Raw genomic sequence first — 8,142 nt, 5'->3', positions numbered from 1 at the left:
TCCTCTTCCGCGAGTTTGGCGCCGCAGGCGGGCTCATCGTAGGGGCCTGTCCGGACCCAATATCTGTCCCATCGCTTTGGGAAGGGGATAGATACGGTGCGGCTGGATCACGTGAGCGCGTCCGCCGAAATGGATTCATTGTGGAGCGCGGGGGTGACCGCGGAGAGGTTCTTTCCTCACGGTTCGTTGAGCTCCGAGGACCAGGGATTGATTAACAGGATTGGTCCCGAGGACAATTTTGATGCTGCCCAGGTCATGCTGTAGAGGGTGATAGGCATAATGAGTCACTGGAAACCCAAGTGGGGCCAGCAGCGAGAAGACTTGGCCAGGCAGCAGCAGGAGCTGGCTAAGCAGGAGCAGGAGCTGGCCAAGCGAGAGCAGGAGTTGGCTAAGGTGAGGGGCCGGCTTCAGCCATGGTAGGAGGCGAACGAGATCCTGAGGGAGGATAACAAGACTCTCACCGCGGCCCTTGATGAGGCGAAGCGGCGGGAGGCTGATCTCCGGACTGCGCGTAGCGACCTTTTGCGGGTGCAGAAATCTCTTGAGATTGCATTGCGGTCCAATGAGGCTTATGCTTCTCGGGTGGGGGAGCTGCAGGAACTCGCCACCTTCTCCCGGGCGCGGGCCCGCTCTTTGGAGGACGAGGTGACGTCCTCCCGTGACCAGGTGCGGGTCTTAGAGGATGTTGTGGCCTCTCTAAAGGGGGAGTTGGCGGCGGCGGCTAAGGAGCGTCTCCGCAGTGAGGCCATTCTGGGCGATCGAGAGGATGAGGTTGCTGCGCTGAGAGTAGAGCTCGCAGAGCTGGCAGCGGGGAAGGCGGCCGTGGAAGGACGGCTCGCCGAGGTGGAGCGCTCCGTCGTGGCGGAGCATAAGAGGGGCTTTCAGAAGGCTGCTCGTCAGGCACGACTTCTTGCTCCCGGGTTCGACTTCTCTTCAATGCATGTGGAGAAGGTGGTCCGTCGTGGGAGGATTGTTTCGGAGGACGATGTTAACGACAGTTCCAGTGAAAATGCCTCCGCCTAGGCTTTCTTTGTAATTTTTGTTTCCTTTTTCTCTGGCTTGAATTGATGTACTGGATTTTGTGAACTTTGTTTGTATACATATATGTATGTTGCTCTATTTTGTTCGTTTTTGCGTTCAGTTTTGGCTGTTTGCGCTGTTTGAGGCACATGTTTGGTGTCTGTTATATGCTTTTGTATCGAGTGATACTTCTACCTTGAGCTGGTGAAGTCGAGGTTCGAGGCCGACCTTAGTTTTTTGCTTGGTAGGGTTTTTCGTGGGAGTTCGAACTCAACCGTAAATGAATGTGTTAAGATTCGTATTCGATCTCGAATTTTGACTAAGTAATTGTTGTGAGAGTTGATAAATGACCCTAGGCTGGAGTCAAGGTCAGAATTCGACCCTAAGTCGGTCGTGCCGGGGTTCGAATTCGACCCTGGTATCGAGAGTGGGGTGTGCTTTGCCAGGGTTCAGAGTTGTCCTCAAGTTAGTGGTTTGGACTCGACCTTAAGTGAATGATTGGATTAAGGTTCGTATTCTGTGTTGAGGTTCGTATTCGACCTCGGATTTGAATTAGGCGATTTGGTTAGGTTCGGACTCGACCTTTAAGCGGGGACATCGAGGCTCATACTCGACTTTATATGCTAAAGGAGGTTTGGGCGCGACCTTGGACTTCTGTTTGGGTGAGTGTTTCTGTGAAGGTTCGATGACCTTGATTTATTAGCGTCGAGGTTCTGAGCCGACCTCAAGCCGAAGTGTAGTAAATTGGATAAGTGGTCCATGTCCGCCCTTAAGTTTAGGGTCATGTATGTTTCGTCATGGATCGAACTCGATCTCGGATATGTGGTCAGGACTCGGCCTCCGACTGAGTTACTGAGGTTCGAACTCGACCTTTGACAAGGGCGTCGAGGTTTGTACTTGACCTCGTAATTTGCGAGTTGGTTCCGTTAAGGTTCGGACTCGACCTTTAAAGAAAGCGTCGGGGTTCGTACTCAACCTCGGATTTGACGTTTGATTAAGGTTCGAACTCGACCTTGTGGGGATATCGAGGTTTGCGTTCGACCTTGAATTTGCATGTTGGGGGTTCGTATACCCCTTCGGGTTTATATACTGGCTGATGGGGGTTCATGCGAATAATTGGGTTAAGGTTCGAACTCGACCATCAACGAGAATACCGGGGTTCGTTTTCGACCTCGGGTTTGTGTGGATAATTAGATTAAGGTTCGTACTCGACCTTCAACGAGGATACCGGGGTTCGTTCTCGACCTCGGATCTGCGCGAATGATTGGATTAAGGTTCGTGCTCGACCTTTAACGAGAATACTGGGGTTCGTTCTCGACCTCGGATTTATGTGACTTAATTGTCTTGAGGTTCGTACTCGACCTTCAACGAGGATATCGGGGTTCGTACTCGACCTCGGATTCATGTGACTTAATTCTCTTGAGGTTCGTACTCGACCTTCAACGAGGATACCGGGGTTCGTACTCGACCTCGGATTCGTGTGACTTAATTGTCTTGAGGTTCGTACTCGACCTTCAACGAGGATACCGGGGTTCGTGCTCGACCTCGGATTCATGTGACTTAATTGTCTTGAGGTTCGTACTCGACCTTCAACGAGGATACCGGGGTTTGTACTCGACCTCAGATTCGCGCGAATGATTGGATTAAGGTTCGTACTCGACCTTTACCGAGGATTCCGAGGTTCGTTCTCGACCTCGGATTTTCGTGAATGATGGTGGTTTAATTTCGATTTTTACAGTAGGTAAGAAAGCAGTAGTTGAGGAAGCAATAGGTGAGCAAAATGGAGAATGTTATTAAATGATTTTGCGTGCCTCGTTAAAAACCCTCTCAGTTGGGAGCTGAGGCAGGAAAAGAGTGCACGGTTTCGTTTGTACAAGTGGGGGAACAGAATCTAATGGGAAGAGGTGGAGGGACTCCCCTTGCTTTCCTAGTTGGATGAGGAAATCCTCAGGCTTTCGGCGTAGCATTGCCGAGCTGTCTTCTGGTTTGCTCTGATGGAAATGATCTTTTCGTCATTCCCTGGGAACTTCATGGTGAGGTGCGGAGTGGATACCACCGCACCGAGGTGGTTTAGGGTCGGCCTCCCGATGATGATGTGGTAGGAGGTGTTGGCCTCCACGAGGAGGTATCGGACCACGATCCTCCTTGTATCCGGAGGTGTTCCAAAGGTTGTCAGCAGGTCCACGTATCCGCGGGTGTGGACCCGTTCGCCGGCAAAGCCGACTAGGGGCTCGGTGTGTGGCTGGATTAGAGAATGGGGGACGTCGAGCCTAAGGAATGTTGGCCAGTACAGGAAGTCGGCCGAGCTCCCTTGGTCGATGAGTGTCTTTTGTACCTCCCAGTTGGCGATCTCTACCACGATGACCATAGGATCATCTTGGTTAGGGCTGATTCCCGCATAGTCCTCATCGAAAAAAGAGATTGGTGGTGAGCTCTTATGCAAGGTCGAGGCGGTGGAGTGGGCGCAGTTGATGGTTCGAAGGTGTCTTTTCCGGGCCGAGCTGCTAGCGCCTCCTCCGGCGAAGCCGCCTGCGATTGTGTTAATGATTCCCCGCAAGGGGGCTGCTTCTGTCTCCTGACTTATTTCGGCCTGTACTGCGCCGTTAGCATTTTGCTGGGACCCTGTGGGTAAGTCTGTGCGAGGTCCTGACCCGCGACCTCTCCCCCGTCCTCGGCCTCCAGAGCCACCTCGGGGACCTGGCTGTCGCTAGACGTAGTGGCCAGGTGGCCCGCCTGGATAAGTTCTTCAATGCGGTCTCGGAGCGTGCGGCACTCGTCCGTGGTGTGGCCATAGTTCCTGTGGTACCGGCAGTGCTTGGACTTGTCAGCACTGTTTGGTGTGTGGCCGGGTGGTGGGAGGTCTAGCAGGTTGCTGTTACTGGCTTCCTCCAGAATGTGGACTCTTGGGGCGTTCAGAGGGGTGTAGAAGTCGTACCTCCCAGCTCTGTTTGTCCTGGCCGACTTCTTGAATTAGCTGTCGTTGTTGACTTTAACCTTGTCTTTGTGGCCCTGTTCTGGTTTGGCGGGGCCCTTACCGCGAACCTGGTCGTGGAAGGCTGCGTGCTCCTCCATTTGAATGTAGCCAGCAGCGCGGGCGCGCAGTTCGTCCATATCGCGGGGGGCGTCGCGACACAGGCTGTCGACGAACGATCCGGGTTTCGGTGCCATGAGCATGGCGTGTAGGGCGACTTCCGGGTTTAGGTTCCGGATTCGGACTGATATGTTAGAGAAGCTCTCCATGAAGGCCCGTAGGGGCTCGTCGTCGTTCTATCTGAGGTTGGCCAAGGCGACCGAGGTTGTGTGGTGAGGTCGGCTGGTGGCGTACTGTGCCGTGAACCGCCGCACCAGGGTGGCGAAATTGTCGATGGACCCTGCCGGCAGTTGGGTGTACCAATGGAGCGCGGGTCCTTTAAGCGAGGTCGGGAAAACCCTGCATAGTATAGCGTCACTGTTAGTGTAAAGGTTTACCTGAGTCGTGTACGCGTCGACGTGCTCATCGGGGTCCGTAGTGCCGTCGTAGTGGTCAAGGTGGAGGGGCTTCCACCCGCGGGGTAACAGAGTCTCCATGATGCCATCCACAAAGGGATGACGGAGGAAAGGCTCTTGGCCCTCGGAGACATGAGTGGGGGCCTTGCTGGTGCCCTGCCCTGATCTGTGCGTTGATGCATGAGACCGGTGCGTGGCGGGCCGTGAATGTGGTGCCTTGGTGGTTGCTTGGGAATGGGAGGCTGAATGCGTCTCCTCCTCATGGTCACCGCTGTCGTGCGGTGATTGGCCGGGGCGATGTTGGGGGATCTAGGCGCGGATGCGCTCGTTCTCGGCGCGTAGCGCCGCTAGGTCTGCTTCGTTAGCGGTGCGCATCGCCGCGAGGTCATTCTCATGCTGGACGCGCATATTCTGGAGGTCAGCGTCGTGCTGTCTCCGCATCTGCTCGACTTGTTCGACCAGCCGCCTCAGAGTCGCGATGTCGCTGTCCATGGTAGTTGAATTGCTTGTGTTATCTGTTGCTCGTCTAATGTGGCTTATGGTAGAAACCATGTAGGTGGCCGATGAGAGCTTGGTCTGATCGGTCCCACGGTGGGCGCCAAATGTTCTTACCGGAAATTTGCTGTAGAGCTGATCCGCCGGGTAAGATCGGTGAGCCTCCTTTGCTGGGTGTATTGGTGCTCCGAGATGGGGGAGGTACCTGCAAAAGAGACTCCGATGCTAAAGTTAGGGTTTGCATGAGTAATGGTCTCATATATATAATGCACGTACCTTGAGCTGATCTAGGTTTGCCTTGGGCTTTTGGGCTTGAGATAAGATATATCATGATATGATATGATATAATTGAGGGGCGGATCTGGTCTGGGACGAGATCCTCGAAATCAGGTATGATTCGCTCAAATGCCGGGCTGACGTCATGCACCGCGTGCCCGGGGTTACTTATTTGCAACACTAATCCGGGCTAGGAGCCCGGGTGCGAAGTACGGTTAGTACAATATATATAAATTATATTTAAAATTTATATAAATAAATATTTTAAACATATAAAAAAATTATATATTTATAATAAATAATTTATTTAATAGCATAAGGTTATTTTTATTTATTGATATTATTTCAAAATAATAAAATTTAGTTCATAAATAATTATAATAAATAAATAAATAATAGATAAGTTAAAATAACTCAAAAAACTCTTGTTTAAAAAATCCCCTAAAAAATCTATCGCGTTAAATAACACTTTGTGTTTAATATATATATATATATATATATATATAATATTTATTTATATATAATTTATTATAAATTTGAATCATTATATTTAATTTATGAAATATACAAACTAAAATATTAGTTTATATATAAAATATTTACGAATTAAATTCTTTTAATTATTTTAAACACATTTTTATCAAAAACTTATTGAAATATCAAATTTCACTTAAAGTTTTTTTTTAAACAAAAATCAACATTTTCATCTTTCAGATTCTAATTTCAATCACTTTGTAGCAAAATAAATCTTAAATATTTATTAATTGTCTCAAAAATGTGCGATCGAATAGGTAATTAATGGTATTTTCTTTTGATTAACATATAAGTTTAAAGAATAAAAAAATATTTAAAGAAGATAGTTTCTTGTTTAAATATTGTTAAGTCAAAAGACGATATCTTAAACTCAAAGTTTTGATGTTAATAAACAAAGTATTTTTATATACAAGAAATGTATGTGAAAAATGTCTTTGAAACATATCCTTGAAAGAATTATCAGATAAAGTGTAAGATGAACATCGTCTGTAAGATGTTGTAAATCAAACGAAACATCTAATCTATCTCATATACATTAAATATTTATCATTTATTGAAACTAACGACAAATTTTATTTAGAATGTTTCATTCCTAAACAAATCAAATCAAAAGACCATCTCGGAACTCACAAAACTATTAAAGAGAAGAACTTTGCTTTCCATCAAAACCAAATCCCTAAAATCAAGGAGAAAAGTATATAAAGTCACTGCCATAATTGCTCTACGTTGACATTACTTCTATAAGTTTCGTTTGGTATGGAAAGTTGATAAGTAGCCTCCTTGATCAAATAAGATGTACTATTTGGTGAAATACATTTAACGGTCGTATTAAATGAGCTGAATGATCACCTACCATTACAAGGAAAGACAATAAAGACAGATGAAGCAAACTTGTGAGCTGGACTCAAAGTGTTGCAATGGTCATCTTCTCTAGGCTAATATATAAGAAGACTTAATTCACAAGAAAGAATACTTTGGATTGAGGCAGAAATGACTTGTTAAAAAAATACTTTGATGGAGGTGAGTAGAAGAAGTGAAACACAAACTCCTCCTAAGCTCCTCCTAGGCTCGGATCTTCTTCAATGGAGATTAAAACACAATTGAAGAACACGTTGAGATGAAGAACACTTGCGGAAATGGAAGAAGGAAGCATCCAAGCTCATGAACTCAAGGGATTGCACACTTCAAAGGGAAGGAAACTAGGTTTTCCTAAGGATTTTGAAGGCATTCTCTTAGGTTTTCTCTCTTGGAATTTTCGGTGACTCTTGAGGGAATTAGCTGAAGAAAATGTTCAGAAATTCTCATATATTCAAAAGTGTTGATACAAGGTGGTAGAAGTCACAATTATAGGAAGAAATTAGGTCAAAGTTGGCGGCAATTCAAACTAGCCAAATTGGCGCCAAGTTTGAATTTCAAATTTTGAATTTGAAATTCAAACTTTGGCTTCCAACGTGAATAATTCAGATGCTACCATCATTTAGGTGTCATTTAGGAGTGATTTGAAGTGAATTTGAGCTCACATGGCCGGAACTACTACATGCCATCCATGTGACTCAAATTCAACTCAAATTACTTCTAAATGATGCATAAATGAAGCCTAATTCTCCTATTAATGTATTCTTCATATAATCCAAATCTAATGACCGAAATACATTGGTCTAATGAATACAATGAATAGAAAAAATATAAGAAGAAGAATGAGCCTAATATTGGGTATCAAAAGCCCAAAGCTTAAGAAGCCCAAAAATAAGCCCAAGCACAACAACCCTAATCTATGGTCAAAATACAAGACCAAAAATCAAAGTAACTTCCTATACTAAGTAATGCAATAAAACATGGTGTTTAATCAATCAAAGTCCAAGTGAGAAGCACCCTAGGCCCACCAAGCCCATTGGGCCCACTAAGCTCTGAAGCAGTCAAGTCTTCAAGTAATCTCCTGGACATAGCTCTAGTGGTTGGGCCTTTAGCCCATGCTCTTCCATCATTCCCTCCCTCTTGAGAAGGATTCGACCTCGAATCTAAAGACTCCTCCTCATCATCACTAGCACCTACAAAAGGTTTAAGATCACTCACATTAAAAGTAGTGCTGACTCCATAATCAGAGGGTAAATCAAGTCTATAAGCGTTATCATTGATACGCTGTAAGACCTGAAAGGGACCATCTCCTCTAGGACTGAGTTTGGACTTCCTTTGATTTGGAAAACGTTATTTTCTTAAGTGAAGCCAAACCTAATCACCTTCCTCGAAGATCATAGATTTCTTGCCTTTACTTCCTTGTTTTGCATATTTCTCATTTTGATTTTGAATATGAGTCTTAATCCTTTCATGAAG

This window comes from Cajanus cajan, chromosome 3 (genome assembly GCF_000230855.2).
Source record: "Cajanus cajan strain Asha chromosome 3, NIPB_CcT2T_4, whole genome shotgun sequence".
Taxonomy (NCBI): Eukaryota; Viridiplantae; Streptophyta; class Magnoliopsida; order Fabales; family Fabaceae; genus Cajanus; species Cajanus cajan.
The sequence above is the reverse complement of the archived record's forward strand: the minus strand, read 5'-3'. Positions refer to the sequence as shown.